We start from the raw sequence: 16416 nt of genomic DNA, 5'->3' as shown, positions 1-16416 counted from the left end.
TGGGTGCCCAACATTTGAAGATCTGGGAGAATATATATGTAACTGAGACATCAGGCAGGTGAGCCAAGATACTCTTACAGTTAGAAATGAGAGTACTGATATTCCACGGAGGTTGGAGAGAGCCATTCAACAAGAGATTAATAATAGAAGCGCAGTCACCTTCAAAAATAGCTTGAGAAATATCGGTATATAAAGCAAACTGAAGACTTTCAAACAGAGCTTTTGACTGAGTGATGAGATCTGGGTGAGCATTAAAAGGTATAATATTCTAGCATACACCAAGGATCCATGGTGATCCCGATAACAATTCCTGGAGCAGAACAAGAAGTTGAATTTTCTCCATGTATCGAAGTTGATTTTCACAAAGCCTTGAAGAGGTTTAATCAACTTATGATCAGTGATGTTAGGATTAGGAGTAGAACAGCTTCTATTACAATGATTCAATGATTTTATCATAATTAGAAGAAAATATTTAATATTCATGCCAAGGTTCAAAAAATCGACACGTATCAGCCCGAATTAGCTGATACGTATCATATTGGGAGAATCCTGATATGCCCCTACAGAGGGTGCATCGGGGTTTTGACCAGTTCAGGGGGTGGAGTAACCTTAAATTGGCCCCCTGAACTGGATTTGAAAATAAAATTAAGAAAAAAGTAAAAAAAAATATATCGATACTGCCCAATATGCCCTACTGACGTATCAGGCTATCAATATTTAGAACCTTGATTCATGCAAATATATATGTTGTTTGAACTTTATAATTGGACTAAACCCGATAAAATGACTAAAACCATATTAAAAATCGCACCAAACTGAACCATAAACACGCTTCAGGCCCAAGATGAAATCTGGTTCGTTTTCCATCACAACTGGTTAAATTTTATCTTAAAAATACAAGATTAATCATTTTTATTATAAGAGAAATACATACTACTAATTAAGGATATCAAAAGTGGTAAACAATCAACTAGTATCATTAAAGTGGTAAACAATCAACTAGTATGTGGGTGGAAATCAAAATTCACCGAGGGTTTTGTGGATTGCGAATTATGATAAGAAAAGTACATCCCACGTGTTTTTTGTTTCTCCTTGGAGATGGTGCATATAATTGAAGTTCTCATCTACTTTTTTGCTGGCCTTTGCATGTATAAATAGATGGCCATTCTACGATTGTTCTCATAACAGCTCCTCTTCTCTGGTTCTACAATTTGTTTGAGTTGCTAGTGTTTTCTTCATGTTAAAAGAGAGAAGAAAATATGAAGATTCTTTACATTTCCATGGCTCTTTTAGCCCTTATTTTCTTGTGCACCTCTCATGCTGTTGAGACTCTGGATGCCCAAGAAGTTGCTTTCTACTACTTAGTCCTCCAGGTTCTCTCTCTCTCTCATTGCAAAGCCAGTTTGTGTCCCAAAAAGAGTGAGGAATTCCCCAGATTCTGCTAGTTTTAGTACTTATTCCACTATCAGTTTATCAAGGAACCCTTCAACCTAAAAGCTTAAGCTGTTAGTTGAGGTCACTGAAGAAGTTTTTATTCTCTAACACAGTTATACCATTAATGGGCAAATGCAAGCAAGCTCCAAAACCCAAATATGTTGTCCATCATTGCAGGCACCATTTGAATGGACCCCAAAATGCAATCAGAACTATTTATGAATGAAAGTTTGTCAACTTTACCTTGTCCATCCAAATTTGTACCACCCACACAATTAACTAACCTAAAGTAGCACCAGTAACATTATATAGCATTTCGAGTAAAAGCTTAGAAGGTGTTTTCTCTGTCAGTGTTCTACATATTTATCATTTCTGTTTTTGGGTTGATCTTTTTAAACTAGTAAAGAAATTTGCACTTTATCATTATAGATCTGCACAGTCAGATATATCTTATGTGTGGATTCATTTTATCTCAGTTTGGATTATAAATCTTCAGTGGCCAGGATCATATTGCAGGCAGAGCAAAGCAGGATGCTGCCTTCCAAAGACTGGGGAGCCAGAACGAGACTTCTTTATTAGGAGCTTGATTCCCTGCTCCCAGAATGGAAAACAACTCAAGAAATGCAGCAGAAGTCCTTTTGACAAAAATGAGGTAGTACAATATTCAATTAACAACAAATTCCTCTTTACTCTCTTTGAATTTGCCACACCAGAACTAACTCAAGCTATGGACATCAAAATCCTTACAGCTCTCTGACCTGTTGGATCAACTTAATTTGTACTGGTCTAACATCAAATGCCCAAGCAACGATGGGAGATTCTTGTGGAAAAGTGCATGAAAAACATATGGAGTGTGCTCTGGGCTTAGTCAACATGATTACTTTGAGAGGGCATTGAAACTTAGATCTGATGCCAATATGCTTAGCATACTTGGGGAGAATGGTGACTTGCTCCCTCACTTTATTGATGAACAATAAGCTTCTGATTTCTGATGTTTGCTTATCTAAGTATTTCTGTATTCTCCAACATGGGCATATGCAGGTATTATTCCTACAGATTATGCTGACTACAGTCTGTTTGAAGTAGAGGAAGCCATTAACAATGAACTTGGAGATGCAGCTGCAATTCGTTGCAGTGTTGATTATAAGAATGGTAAATGTCAGCTTTATGAAATCTCTGTCTGCGTGGACAAGGATGCAAACAAAATCATCCCTTGCCCAGTTCTGCCCAAGTTCACTTTTGGTTCCCGTGTTGTGTTTGGTACCTTCACATATGACATGTTGAACAAGTCTACTTCTCTATCTCCAAACCCCATTAGAATGCCAATATATGAGTGACATTGGCTCTGTGTAATCGACCTACTTATGGTTTGATGAAAAATATAATAAAAAATGAGATCTTCTCAGGCATAAGTGTATCTTGGGTGTTCAACTGAGGAATGGTAGAGTTTCCTCTGCTCTCTGCAACACATGAAATAAAAGAGACAATATTCATCTTGTTATCTCACTTTTCTATTTGTTTCAAGTACCAGTATGTTAAACTTGTTGATTAGAAAGAAAGTTTTTTTTACATCTTCTTCTCAGTATGTTGAACTTAGAACAATAGAAACATAGTGCAGATAAAGATTATTAAAATCTGATTAATATGCATCTATGCAACTCATAAAACAACTACACCTTTCCTGGTGACTGAATTTATCCTTTTCTTTTCCATTGATGAACACGGAAGAAATGACCCAGGAAGCTAAAAGTGCACAACTTGATCATTCAAGCAAAGTGCAAATCCACATCTCCCACATTAACCATACATTCCTTTCCAGCTCTTCTTAATAATTTGAAGTCCAAGCAAGGTGCATATAAATAATTTCTAAGATGCTTTTACCTGAGACACAGAACATCATTAACTAGTCCTAACAGAAGATCCAACATTGTCACTTAACCAGAAGATGGTGAAGACTCAACTTGGTTTTTGTGAACATGAGCAATATCAGAAAAGACTCAATTTGGTGGACAACTAGTGTGGCATCAGAATTGAAATTTGTTTAGAGCTAGAGTCATCATGAGGCACCTTGGATCAATCTAATTGTGGGTGAACTCTAACTATGAACTGCCAAGTTCAAGTTATAGTTTCATCTTCCACCTAGTCTTTCAGAAAGCAGTGAAGATAACAAAATTATTGATATTTTTTATCAATGCGACAACAATCAATGCTGAGCAATCAAAATCATCAGGAAAAATATCAATAATGATTCACTTGTACAAATAGATAGCAGTGATCATGAGCTGGGCTTAGCACCTATAACAAGGGTTATAGTCCAGGCTTGGGCTTAGGTCTGTATGGGTTCCGATAGGGCGTGGCTTTGGGCCTGACATTTTTTTTGAAATCCGGGCCTATGACTTTAAATAATAAAAATTTAATTATTTATAATATTTTGTATTATATGATGTGTACCATATGTAATACAGTGTTGAATGGGCTCGGACTAGGTTGGGCTGGGCTTGGCTTTCGGCCTATGACACTAAATAACATGGTCTTCAACACTTATGATTGTCTATCCTTTTATAGTTCATTCTAACAATTAGGCCATGTGAGACAATGCTTGTTCATTCATTACTCAATGGTGAGTATTTTCCCACGTCACCTAATTGTTAGAATGAAAGTCTTGCTTTCATTCTATATATGGATAGTTAATTCCATTGAATAAGCTATTCTCTCACATGAGTTGATTCACCTGTCAATAAGGTTTAAAATTTCGCAACGCATTGGCCCATATTGGCCGATACATATCATATCTTTCTAAGGGGGCGGTATGGGAAACACTACAAAATCCTTTGTAGCATATCTTTTCGTCGTGCCGACCCATATTGGGGATGTATCAAGGGTGTATCGGGGGCGTATCAGGGTGTATCAGGGGCGTATCGACGACTTTTCTATAGCTGAAAAACAAATTAGAAACTTTTGAGAAAAAATGCTTCTAATTCTCTCTAAAAGCTTTATTTCTCTCCCAAACTCACCAAATCATCCCTATACATGATTTGGTTGTAAGATCTTAAAAAAAAAAACAAAAAGAACCGCCAAAACTCAGATTTTTGTAGTTTTTTCAAATTTTTTCAAAAATTGCAAAAATAGGTATTTTTCAACTTATTTAATAATATGTTGCAATATTTTGTATTTGTTTTTTGTTTTGATGCTTGGAAATGCTTCTATATAGATTGATATAGTCTCCTTGTGTTGATAATCCTATATTTTTTGTTCTTTAAATAGATCTATGTAATTTTTAATGAAAATTCAGAAAAATATAAAATAACAAAAAAAAGAAAATTTTATATTTTTGGTGTAATCTACCCATAAAGAATAATTGTGTCATAGATCTATGGGTGATCTACCATCTCCATATATATATTGAAATTTCTTGTAAAATATTCACTTTTTTTGTAATTTTTATTATAAAAAATATTTATTTTTTAATTTTTTGAAATTTTAGAATAAAAATATTTATCTTTTCTAATTTTTTTATTCATAGATCTATTGAAATTTCTTCTGAAATATTTATTTTTTTTATTTTTTAATTATTAGAGTACAAAACATTTATTTTTTCTAATTTTTTGTGTGATCTAACCTTTACCATGTAAATCTATGAATGATTTATCACATCCATAGAGTTATATGTTGTTACATTTTTTAATTTTTGGAATAAAAAATAAAGTAATTATTTAAATAAGAAATAAATACTTGTTTAAAAAATTACAGAAAAATGTTTCCTTGAATAATTATTAGGCTTATATTTTGTAGTTATAACCTTATTAGAGAATACCATTATGTTTCCATATGTTGATTATGATATAATTTTTCATAAAAATCACTAAAGGATGTGGTTTTCATGTATAAATAACTCATTTTGGTCTATATTTAATGTTATTGATGTATTTTAATGATTTATTGGAGTATCTATAATGTTTTCATGTGTATCTTGATTTTTTGTCCGTATCCATGTGTATCCAAGGTGTATCCTGATACGTCTCTTAAATTTGCCTTTTCGATACACTCACTCAACATTTTAGATACTTTAAACTTTGCCTGTCAACTCATGAATATGTATATACTAGTTGGGCCTCAAGCAATGCATGAGAAAGCCCAATACCCAATATGATGAAAAAGGATTTGAATGGAATTTCCTATAATTTATGGTAATGTTCTGCAATTTTGCAAGTGTCCTATAATTAACTGATATGTTTTGGTAACTTTCTATAATTTATGTGAATTCCCTATAATTTCTGAGAATTTTCAATAACTATTGTTAAATTGTGAGAAATTTCAAATTTTGATGAAAACCTGGAAAGCCCAAATATACTTTAACTCATCTAAGAAATCAAGTTTCCAGTGAAGTTAGTTTGAGTAGCTTCTTCAAAGTGGCTCAACCAATACAGCTCAATCAATACAGTTCAATCAAAGTTGAAGCCCTAGGCTCTCAAGTAGCAAAATGTAGGCATATAACTTGTATGGGCCCAGGTTGAACCGAACTGACCTGGCCCACAATTTTATACAAGTTGGGATTAGGTTTTCAGTCCTCATGCTAGGCTTGGGCCCAAAAGTTTAGGTTTTTTATTTTCCAGGCTGGGCCTAAGCCTTGTTCTTAGGTAGATCAAACTCAGCTCGACCTTACCATGAACTGAGTTTAGACCGAATATGTACACAGACACACACACATTTGCATGTATACATATTCATACATGCACAAACCTTGCATATATACATGCATGCATATACACATACATTCATATTAAATTTTAGTATGGGGAAATTGACTAATCAAGCCTGGCTAGGCTAGAGCCGAACCTAAGTACATCAAATTTAGTGTGGGTTGGTGTTATGGTCACACCATCCGGCAGCGCACTGCGGCGCAGTCATAGGCAGCAGCACGCACAGCAGGCCGCACAGCAGCAGGCATCGCCTGGCAGCGCCGCACAGCAGCACGCACCGCCAGGCAGTAGCGCACACCGCACGCACTGCACAGCAGCATGCACCGCACACACGCCTGGCACCGCACGGCAGCGGCACCATGAGTCGCGTGCACGCACTGCGCGGCAGCGGCACCATGAGCCACACGCACGCACCCAGCAGCAGCAGCAGAGCGGCACCCACACGATAGCTCATAGGGGTGGGCCCACCCTTATCTGGACACGTCAAGCCAACTCACCGCCAGCTTATCTTATCCCTTATCCCTTATCCCTATCTTATCTCTTATCCCTTATCCTTATCTTATTTTATCTTCTTAAGTAAGAGTTATGAGTTTTAGTTTGAGTAGGAAATTAGGAGTTTTAGTTTGAGTTGGATTACCCTAGTCTAGCCGAATCCAACAAGGAATTCTCTTCTGTAATCTCCTATTTAAGCAGCTCGAATTGAAATAAAGCATTCAGTTTTTCGCAGTCAAGAAAGAGAGTAAGGAGAGTTTGGGTGATCTCTTGGACAAATCACCCATTAGGAGAGTTTGGGTGATCTCTTGGACAAATCACCCACGCGACTGCCACAATAGGGTCTGCACGCAAGGGAAGGCGCCAGGAAAAACAGGGCTTTCGCACCGTGAACCGACCCGTGACGGGATCCTACGTGCGGGACCATAACAGTTGGGACCAAATTGGACATTTCAGGCTTGACCTCGAACTTGGACTGAACTCAAGCCTTAGGCCCAATACTTAAGATTGGGCATAGGTTGAACTTAGACCCAACCCAGCCCACCAGAATAGCACCCCTAGCAAGATGGGGCCAAGGATGAACCTAGGCTTCAAAATGTCCTCGCCCAGTTAGGTTCAGCTTAGGAGGAAAACTCAGGTTGCCAGATCTATGGGTGTCCATTGGACCGATTACCCACACATATATGTCCGGACCCAAGCCCTATTAAATGCATTAGTTCGTCTTGTCAGATTTTGGCTTAGGGGTTTATCATGCTCGATTGTAAAGCAAACTTCACTAAGGCTCAGTTTGGAAGGAGTGCAAATACAAATATGTAGAGTGCAAAATCTTGTATTTTATATTATTTTGTATTGCATTGTACATATTTGTAACTGAGCCTAAAAAACAACCATTCTTCTCAAGGACCCAATCCAATCCATTACAATCAATTTTAACTTGATTTCCTTGATAACTCTGATTTGATTATCTTCAGAAAATTGTTCCAATGGATCGGGTCACCAATTTCTAATAACACTAATCAAGGGGTTGTTCTGTAATGTGGATGAGAAATTAGGTGGTGTGGATAAATTCATATTACCCCACAATCTAGAGTTGCTTTGTAGCATAGACAAGCTGTATGGACTAAACCACACCAAACCCATGAAAGCATTCTACAAGGTGGTGATCAACACTATTGTGTCTCACATATAAAGTGAGATGATCAACATTGTTGATCTGATATAAAAATTATAATGTTTTACAAATAAGGTATTGTTCTTTTGGTATAAAGTCCGATGTTTGAAAAGCAAAAAGGAGCTCTAAAAAAGGCAATTAAAATATTGGTATTTTTTTGCTTTATTTAATATTTGAATGCAAAAAATGTTAAATTGAAAACTGAACAATGAATGATGAATATGGTTACTTTACAATTTTGCCCCATAATTAATTATGAGAATGGATATTTAAGTTAGTTATGATTATCATTAATAAATTGATAATAATCATTATTTTTAGAATAACATTAATAATAAAAACAAAAATAATAAAATAATAATTCAACATAATAATTCAAATACTTAAATACTAATATATAATAAATTGTCATTACTTAATTATTCATAATTATAATAAAATAAATACAATAATATTTAAAAATTCAAATGATAACTAAAAATGATTAACTAATAATATGATAATAATATATTGTTATTTTATAATAAATCCTTGAATAATTAAAAGTAATCATAAAAAAAATAAAATCATAATAGTAATTAAAATATAATGAAAAATAATAAACAATATATAAAATAGTTACAATAATAACTCAATATAATTAAGTAACAATAAAATACATAAATTAAAAATAAAAATAATGCATTAAGAATAATAAAATTAATCAAATAAAGAGAATAATAAAAGTACTAATTAAAAATAATTAAATAATATATAACTAATAAAATAACCATAAATTATTATTATCTTAATATTATTAATTAAATAAATAAATAAGAAGAAGAAGAAGAAGAATTAAATAATTAAATATCAATAATTCAATATAAAACCTCCATGAGGGTTCACTTTCACAAAAACCTCCCTTTTGTCATTGTTCTGGACAAAGAATGTTCGCTTAATGCATTTGTTTTTCAAAATCACTCATTTTACCCTTATATCATCAATTCATATTTAATGTTACAAAAGTACCCCCAAAAGAACTTTTATCTTTTTATTAAAAAATTCTAAAGTCAGATTGAAAAGAGTAGTAAAGTAATTTTACTCTACAAAAACGTTAAGTCTACTAAGTCTAGAAGGGAAAGTCTAGAATCCTGAATTATCTTGAAAGATGCCATGATAAGTTGTAAGGGCAATTTTGTAACTTTGAATTCTCCATTACTAGGACAAAGATGGAAGGGAGGCAATCGTAGGTTTTCTCTTAACTAAATAGGAGACTTTTGTTAAAGTAAAACCTTAGGGGCGGTTATTATGATTATTCGTGTATTTAATTATTTTAATTTAATAATTTTATTAGCAAAAACAACAACAATAATAATATAATATTTGAATAGAAAATATTATTATTTCAATACTATTTTTTATTATTATTTACAAAGTTTTAGTATAGTAAGAATGTGTTACTAATAATAAATAATGAATAAAATGCGTAGAAGGAATTTTGGGAATAAACAATAAAAATGATTTTAGGTCTAATGTCTAATGTTTGAAAAATAAGAGGTATTAAAAGAATGCCTAATGTCTAAAGTATTTTTCTTTTAAGACATTAGAGGTTAAAAACATGCCAAAAGAACAAGACCTAAGATAAATAGTGTAAAATTAATAAAAGTTAAACATGATTAAAATAAAATATGAACATCTGTTTACTAATAAATGTAAAAATAAAAAAAAAATCTAAGTTACAAAATTAATTAATAAAAAATAGTAAAATATTAAAAATTATGTAAAAATAACTATTAGAAATTATAGTATACAATCATCTAACTGGGAAAATTTAATAAAAAATCAAATATAAATTAGCACAAATATTTTAAAAAAAATGACACATTTGAAATTATTTTTTTACTTTAAATTTATTTAAAATAATAAAAATATGAGAACCAAGGTTAATAACATGAGAGGGTGTAACATTGAATCTTTTTTTTTTTTTTTTATAAAATTCAACATTCACATTGTGGTATGGGAAATCCCACGATAAATACTCACAAATGATATATTTCTATATCTTCAGTTTGCATTCACTATATAGTGTATATGCAAATTGTCTGCAAGTTAGTCAAATAACTAGATCAATTGTTGAGTGGACTGAAATGGTCCATCCATGATATTTTCACAATACCAAAGACCACCCAAATGACTGACTATAGAAATAGAACTAGGGTATGCATATTTAACAATAGCATGCAACTAGAATCAAGAATGTGCATATTTTATAATGGTATAGTCAAGGATGATAAAAAGTGACCCTCAAATCATTAATCAAATGGAGTCAAATCAGAATCTGATCTGATTATTAATTGGATGTAGATTGTAACATCCAAATCTGATTTAATTACATAAATGCATCATATGAATTCGAGATAATTGGATCAGATGTTGGACTGAGCCTCAGATTTTTGGATATCATTAATAGGCCTAATCCAAACTGATTCACCATCACCAATTACATGATAGCAACTTCATTTCAGTAGCCACTGAATACCATAAACACCTTTCCATGTCCATGAGGCACCTATTGGAACCTAACATTCAATAAATCACCTTTTAGCACATGGACCTAGATTGCATTGCCATTTGTCAACTCTCTACCATGCTTTAGTCAATAACACATCATTAAATATTTGATCCATCTAATACCTAAACCTCCTATCAACTTTGAATGGCATATCTTTCCCCAAGCAAATAAGCAATAGCCTGCTACCTACCTTTGAAGAGCCATCGTACCAAACTCCCTTATTTGTCTCTTCATCTGCCAACATGATTTATGAGGAATAGCAAACACAGATATAGTAGCATGTATTAGAACATAAGAATATACACTCTTTAACTAAACTACTTGTCCCATTTATGATAAAGAGCTTGTTTTCTAGTCATCTAAGTGTGCCTTCATTCACTCTAGATCTTCTATTGAGGAATAACTAGGGGTGAGCATTATTCGGTTAAAACTGAAATATCGAATCGAAAATTTCGGTTTTGGTTTTTTCGGTTTTTGGATAATTCAGTTCGGTTTGTTCGATTTTTAGGAATTCCGGTTTTTTGTTTCGATTTTCGAAGTTAGAAATTCGGTTAACCGGAAAAAACAAATTTAACCAAAATTCATTATATAATATACAATATATAATAAATAATATATAATATGATATATATTTATATATTAATATATTGTATATAATGTATTATAATGAAATTCAATTTCATAATATATATTATAATATAATATATATTATAGGTTATAATATATGATATTTTATATATATTAATTAAATCGGTTTTTTCAGTTTTTGGGTAATTCGGTTCGGTTCATTCAATTTTTAGGAATTCTGGTTTTCGGTTTCGATTTTCAAAGTTAGAAATTCGGTTAACCGGAAAACAGAGTTAACCGAAATTCATTATATAATATGTAATATATAATATACAATATATAACACATAATATATAATATGCTATATATTTATATATTAATATTATATATAATGTATTATAATGAAATTCAATTTCATAATATATATTATAATATAATATATATTATAGGTTATAATGAATGATATCTTATATATATATTAATTAAATTCGATATTTTACCGAAATAACTAAAAACCGAACTGGAAATTTTGGTTTCAATTATTTCGGTTTTCTTGTAATTCATTTTCGGTTTGGTTTTCATTTTATTATTTTGGTTTCTAAAATTTTGATTTATTCAGTTTGGTTTTTAACCAAACAAACCAAATGCTCACCCCTAGGAGTGACCATCATTAAGCTTTTCATTTAAATGAATGCTAAAATAGACAAATGAAAATGTACAATTTTTATCATTGATAGATAATTGAAATACATGAATTTAAGTACCATTGTTTACATAATACGTAATAATGACCAATTTTGTTTATAATTCGTCACACAAAAACGAATCAAAGAAAATGTAAAAGAAAAAAAAACGAATAATTTTAACTTTAATTCATATTTTACATGTATTAATGACTTGTTGGATGGTGTTTTATGATTCAATTTGTTTTCCTTAACTTTAATCCATGTACCATCGAACTATGTTCATTTTTTAATCTTCAATCAAAGACCGCATGGTTTAATTATTAGTAATTAAATCATTCGTTATCTTTTTGTATGGGTGTTTGGCCTCAAATAAACCATTAATTATCAAAATTGCATCTTCCATTGTAACTCATTCTCTTTTAAAATCTTCAGTACCTTCCATGCTTCATTTTTTGTGCCATCTTTCTCTCACACTTCATCCTTGTTATTTGTTGGTATCAACTCTCTCCTTGGAGCTACCTCTTGGATGTTTTGTATTTTTGACAATCTAGATGCTAATTCTAGAAATAAGATGCATACACCCTATACATGATGTAATTTTGAACATTGATTGTGCCCATGAAATATATAATAAAATATTTATTTCATTAATAAAGCACTTATATTTCATTTGTGAGCATCAATTTATTTCATTAAATTAAGAAATGACAATCATCAAGCTTTTTTTTAATAGAGACCAAACACAAGCAATAAAAATAGAAACGAGTTCACATCCACTATGAAATTACCATTGAATCAATAAGTTAATCATTAATAAAACAGAAATAAAATAATTATTCAATAATCATTAATCATTACTCAAACAACACGAAAGTAAACAATACTTCTCATTGAATGATAACTAAAACACATGAATAGAGTAGCAATTTTCCCACATCTATAACAATGAAAGTTTTCAATTATAATTCATGGGCACAAAAACGAATAAACAAAAATGCATGTTTTTGAAAACCTAACCTGACTAGATGGTTGAACCGGTTGACCCAAGAACTGGCCAAGTAATCAATTCTATTTCACTCTAAAATCGTTTTTTGGCCAAAAATTATTGACTTGGTCAGCGACCCATTGACCTGAACAGTCGACCTGTTGACCGGAATAGCAGTTTTAAAACCTTGCAAAATGTAAAAACAGAAAAAATAATTAGACAATTCAAGTGCACCAAAAGGAATTACAATTCAAGAATCAAAGAAAATATAAAAAACAGAAAAAGGGATTCGCCCTTTGTTTCGAATTTCACATGTATCGATGACTTGATTGTTGTTTTATAATTCAATTTAATTTTTTTTTTAAATCTAATGGCCAGGGTCATTGTAAAAGGTCAATATATTTTGCAATGTTTCTATTGTAAACTTATACACTCATTATAACTCATTTACCAATTGAATGAAAAGGGTTCTTATTTTCACTAATTGATGTAAAGATATTCTCTACTCCATTCAATCAAAAACTCTATGGTTTGATTTGCCAGCATAAATTTCTTGTCTAGAAATATAATGGCAATGAAAATGATGACAAATATTAAGTCTTTGATATTTAATAAATCAAAATATAAATCTTTGAGATAATCACTTAACAATAAGAAATCCTATTATTCTTTTCTTTAAATATTCAGTTTAAGGGATTGAAAATCTTTTCTCTCCAATGAATTTGAAAGTGTGCATGATTGAAGAATTTATGAAGCTTCTTCCTAAACCAATACTTGTAGATTCTTATAATAGTTATACCTTAAATACCTCTTGTTCTGCAATGAATTTGAGGCTTCTTCCTAAACCAATATCTTTTTTGTAGATGGAGGTCTCTAGAGTTTTCTTTGTGTTCTTTTAAATATATCCTATGAGTTAAAAAAAATGAAACTTTACTAGTCAATAAGAACCCATTTATAAAGGTATGTTAAAAAAATCTTATCTACTCTTAACATTTGTGGTAAATCTTATTTGTTACTTTCAACTAATCACCTTCAACTTATGAGGCCCAAGTGATTAAGAATAAAGTTTTTAAAAACTAAAGTTAAAGGTGAAGCATAAGCCTCTCAAGGCATTTTAACTCTTAAGCCTTGAACTAAAAAAAAATTCTAAAAAGATGTATGAATTAGGTAACCATTTTTTTAAAAGGGGTCCATTTTTCACAATTTAAAACTTACAAACATAAATATGAAACATGTTTTTAAAACTTAAAAACATTTATACTAGTGCAACAAACTAAGGAAAAAATCTTCAAATTTATTTTTTTCTTTGACCTAAAATGGATGAACAACTTAATATAATTGGCATCCCATACTTGATGCACCAAATAGGATGTTTTTAAATATATAATTTATAATTGGGAATGTTGATATCTTTCTTTAAATATTTTCTAGTTATAATTATTATTACACCATATAATAAAATTTGTCATACTTCTTTTCTTTTGTTAGCAAAAACCATAACCATTTTATTATAACATATTTAGAAAGCTTTTTACATCCATGACCCTAGTGGGAAGTTGGTAGTGAAGATTCATATCCTTAATAAAATAAAATGTTTTATACTAAGGCTCCTAATAGAAAGCCTCCAAAGCAAACTATCAAGCATAAGACTACTATTACAATTTTTTAGTGATAATTTTCCTTTAGCTTTTTTTTTTCATCAATATGATTACCATGACAATTCAACTCAAAATTTTCTTGTATGAAGATCATGAACTAGAAAATTTGTCCTGCTTATGCAATGGATTTCTTTCCCAATTAGTTGTTCATTAATTTTTCAAATATAAAATTCTAATAAGAATAGTTTGATGTTCTTTTAGATATAACATAGGGTTTTCTTCATTGAGATGATCAACATAAGTTTTGGGGTGTGAGCTCCCTAGCTTTTATAAGGAAAATAGAATAGTTTTTATAAAGAAAACGAAAAGCATGATTTCCTAATGTAAACCATAAGCCCTCTTAAGTTTTAAAAATACCTAAAAATTTTAGCCCAAAAAAGGATAATTTGTTCTTAAATCTTGAATTCTTACACCAATAGCTCTTGAGTAGAGAACCCAAGAACAAATTAGTCTTGAAATGTCCCTTATTTACGTTTAATTGGGTACCTCTCAAATATACAAATGCAATATTTGTTTTTGTTACACATTTAAATAAGCAAAAACAAATCAAACATTTGTTTATAGAAATAAAACATCAATTATTTATATATAATAGAAGGGATTTGACCATAACTAGTTTTGATGAAAAAAAGATTCATTGTTTATGTTTAATACAATGTTTTCAAAACCGAACCAAACAAAAACAAACCTGAAACCGGCCAATTAACTGGTTCCATTTTGCCCTAAAATCGCATTTTGGTCAAAAAATGTGACTTGGTTAGTGATGTAGCGCGTTCCGGTCACTCCTAGCTAGCACTCACGTAGCTCCTGGAAGGTACTTGAGATGAAGAAGAAGAAGAATCCCCGGGGAGTTTACCCGGTGGGGATACTCCGATGCTTAAGTTAGTACTCTGTAGGAGAAGCAAAAAGGAGACGAAGGTTAAGAGTGCAGATAGCGTGTTCTCACTATACTCGAGAGATTAGAGGTCTCAAGAAGAAGTTTCTCTTCTGCCCTGAGGGCTTTTATAGGGGCACTCACGTCAGGTCGGGCATAACAGCCACAGGGCTCCTGCCACAGCCGTTACCTGCCAGGGCTGTGCAGGTGGCCATTGTGGCGTACGTCTCGCCCGGGTGAGTGACACGTCTCCGAAGTGGCAGGCACGCCTTTGCCTGCTGAGAGACGTGCACACAGACTGCAGAAAGGACTGGGACTGCACCGTTAGTAAGGAATATGGCACAGTCTGACCGGTATGGTTTGTCAGCTAGAAGCTTCCTGAGGGGCGCTCATGCGGCTCATTCGCGAGCTATTTTGTAGCGAGCTTGCAACACTCCAGGATTATCCTTAGTAGAATTGGTCCCTGTGACGACTTGTCTGCTTGGGAGCTCGGACGAGCTAATAACTTTAGCTCGCGAGCTAAATTTGCTTCGGAGTATCTCTTCAAAAGTAGCTCAAGGAACCCGGAGCTTGCGTTGTGGCGAGCTTCTCCTTTTGTGAGCTACAACGTAGCGAGCTGCTTTATGGGCCCGTCACTTGGTCGCACCAGGCTACAACGCTGAGCTGTCGCTCGTGCTGAGTCAGTGTCCATGTGTCACTGTTTCATAGGTTGGGTCAAATCGTCCTCCAATTCCCCCCACTCCTCGGGCTGAGAGCACTGTCTTAGCGCGGGGAGTTTATGAAGCGCGATGGACTGATTTGACCGAAATTAAAACTTGATTGACTACTCACATTAAATGCATTTGCGGGAATCAAGAGATTTTCTAACTTTCCTAACTTTTCGGATTCCGAAAACATGTTGAAGTGGCTCTTAACTCTGAACGTCATGCGGCCGTGATTACCTTAATCATGGAAGACGTGCCGCCAATCACCTTCAGTTCTCAAAAGGCGTGCGGTCAGTGCGCCCGTGGGCTATTGGATCTGCTTTGATCAGGGCCGTCAATTTGGCAGAGTGGAGACTATAAATAGGGGGCTTTCTGGGCCTCATTTTCTTCCACGCCATCTTGTTGTCTTCGGATTCTGAGGTCGCGCACTTCATCTAGTCTACCCAAATTCCTCAGTTTGCTTCGTTCTATCTCTTCTGGTGAGTCCCAATCGCTGTCAACCATGTCTCGGTACCCATACCACACCTACCACCGGGGCAATAACCAGGATGACGATGCTCCCTCGAGCTCGGGGGGAGCCTAGGAGCAAATCCC

At 33.0% G+C, this 16416-nt stretch overlaps 1 long non-coding RNA gene across 3 annotated transcripts; it reads left to right on the top strand.

Annotated features, from left to right (window-relative positions):
- The first annotated feature begins 1174 nt into the window (after nucleotides 1–1174).
- On the top strand, nucleotides 1175–2940 carry LOC104607237 (uncharacterized). 3 transcript variants are annotated; one of them, XR_016068559.1, is made up of 4 exons: nucleotides 1175–1373; nucleotides 1911–2086; nucleotides 2184–2376; nucleotides 2476–2940. It is a non-coding gene; the product is annotated as an uncharacterized LOC104607237 (long non-coding RNA). The 3 variants fall into 3 exon arrangements; XR_016068558.1 differs by having other exon boundaries at nucleotides 1176–1373; nucleotides 1931–2086; XR_736921.2 differs by having other exon boundaries at nucleotides 1176–2086.
- Nucleotides 2941–16416: the final 13476 nt, after the last annotated feature.

This window comes from Nelumbo nucifera, chromosome 4 (genome assembly GCF_055504915.1).
Source record: "Nelumbo nucifera cultivar China Antique chromosome 4, China Antique-T2T, whole genome shotgun sequence".
NCBI lineage: Eukaryota > Viridiplantae > Streptophyta > Magnoliopsida > Proteales > Nelumbonaceae > Nelumbo > Nelumbo nucifera.
The sequence above is the reverse complement of the archived record's forward strand: the minus strand, read 5'-3'. Positions and strand labels throughout refer to the sequence as shown.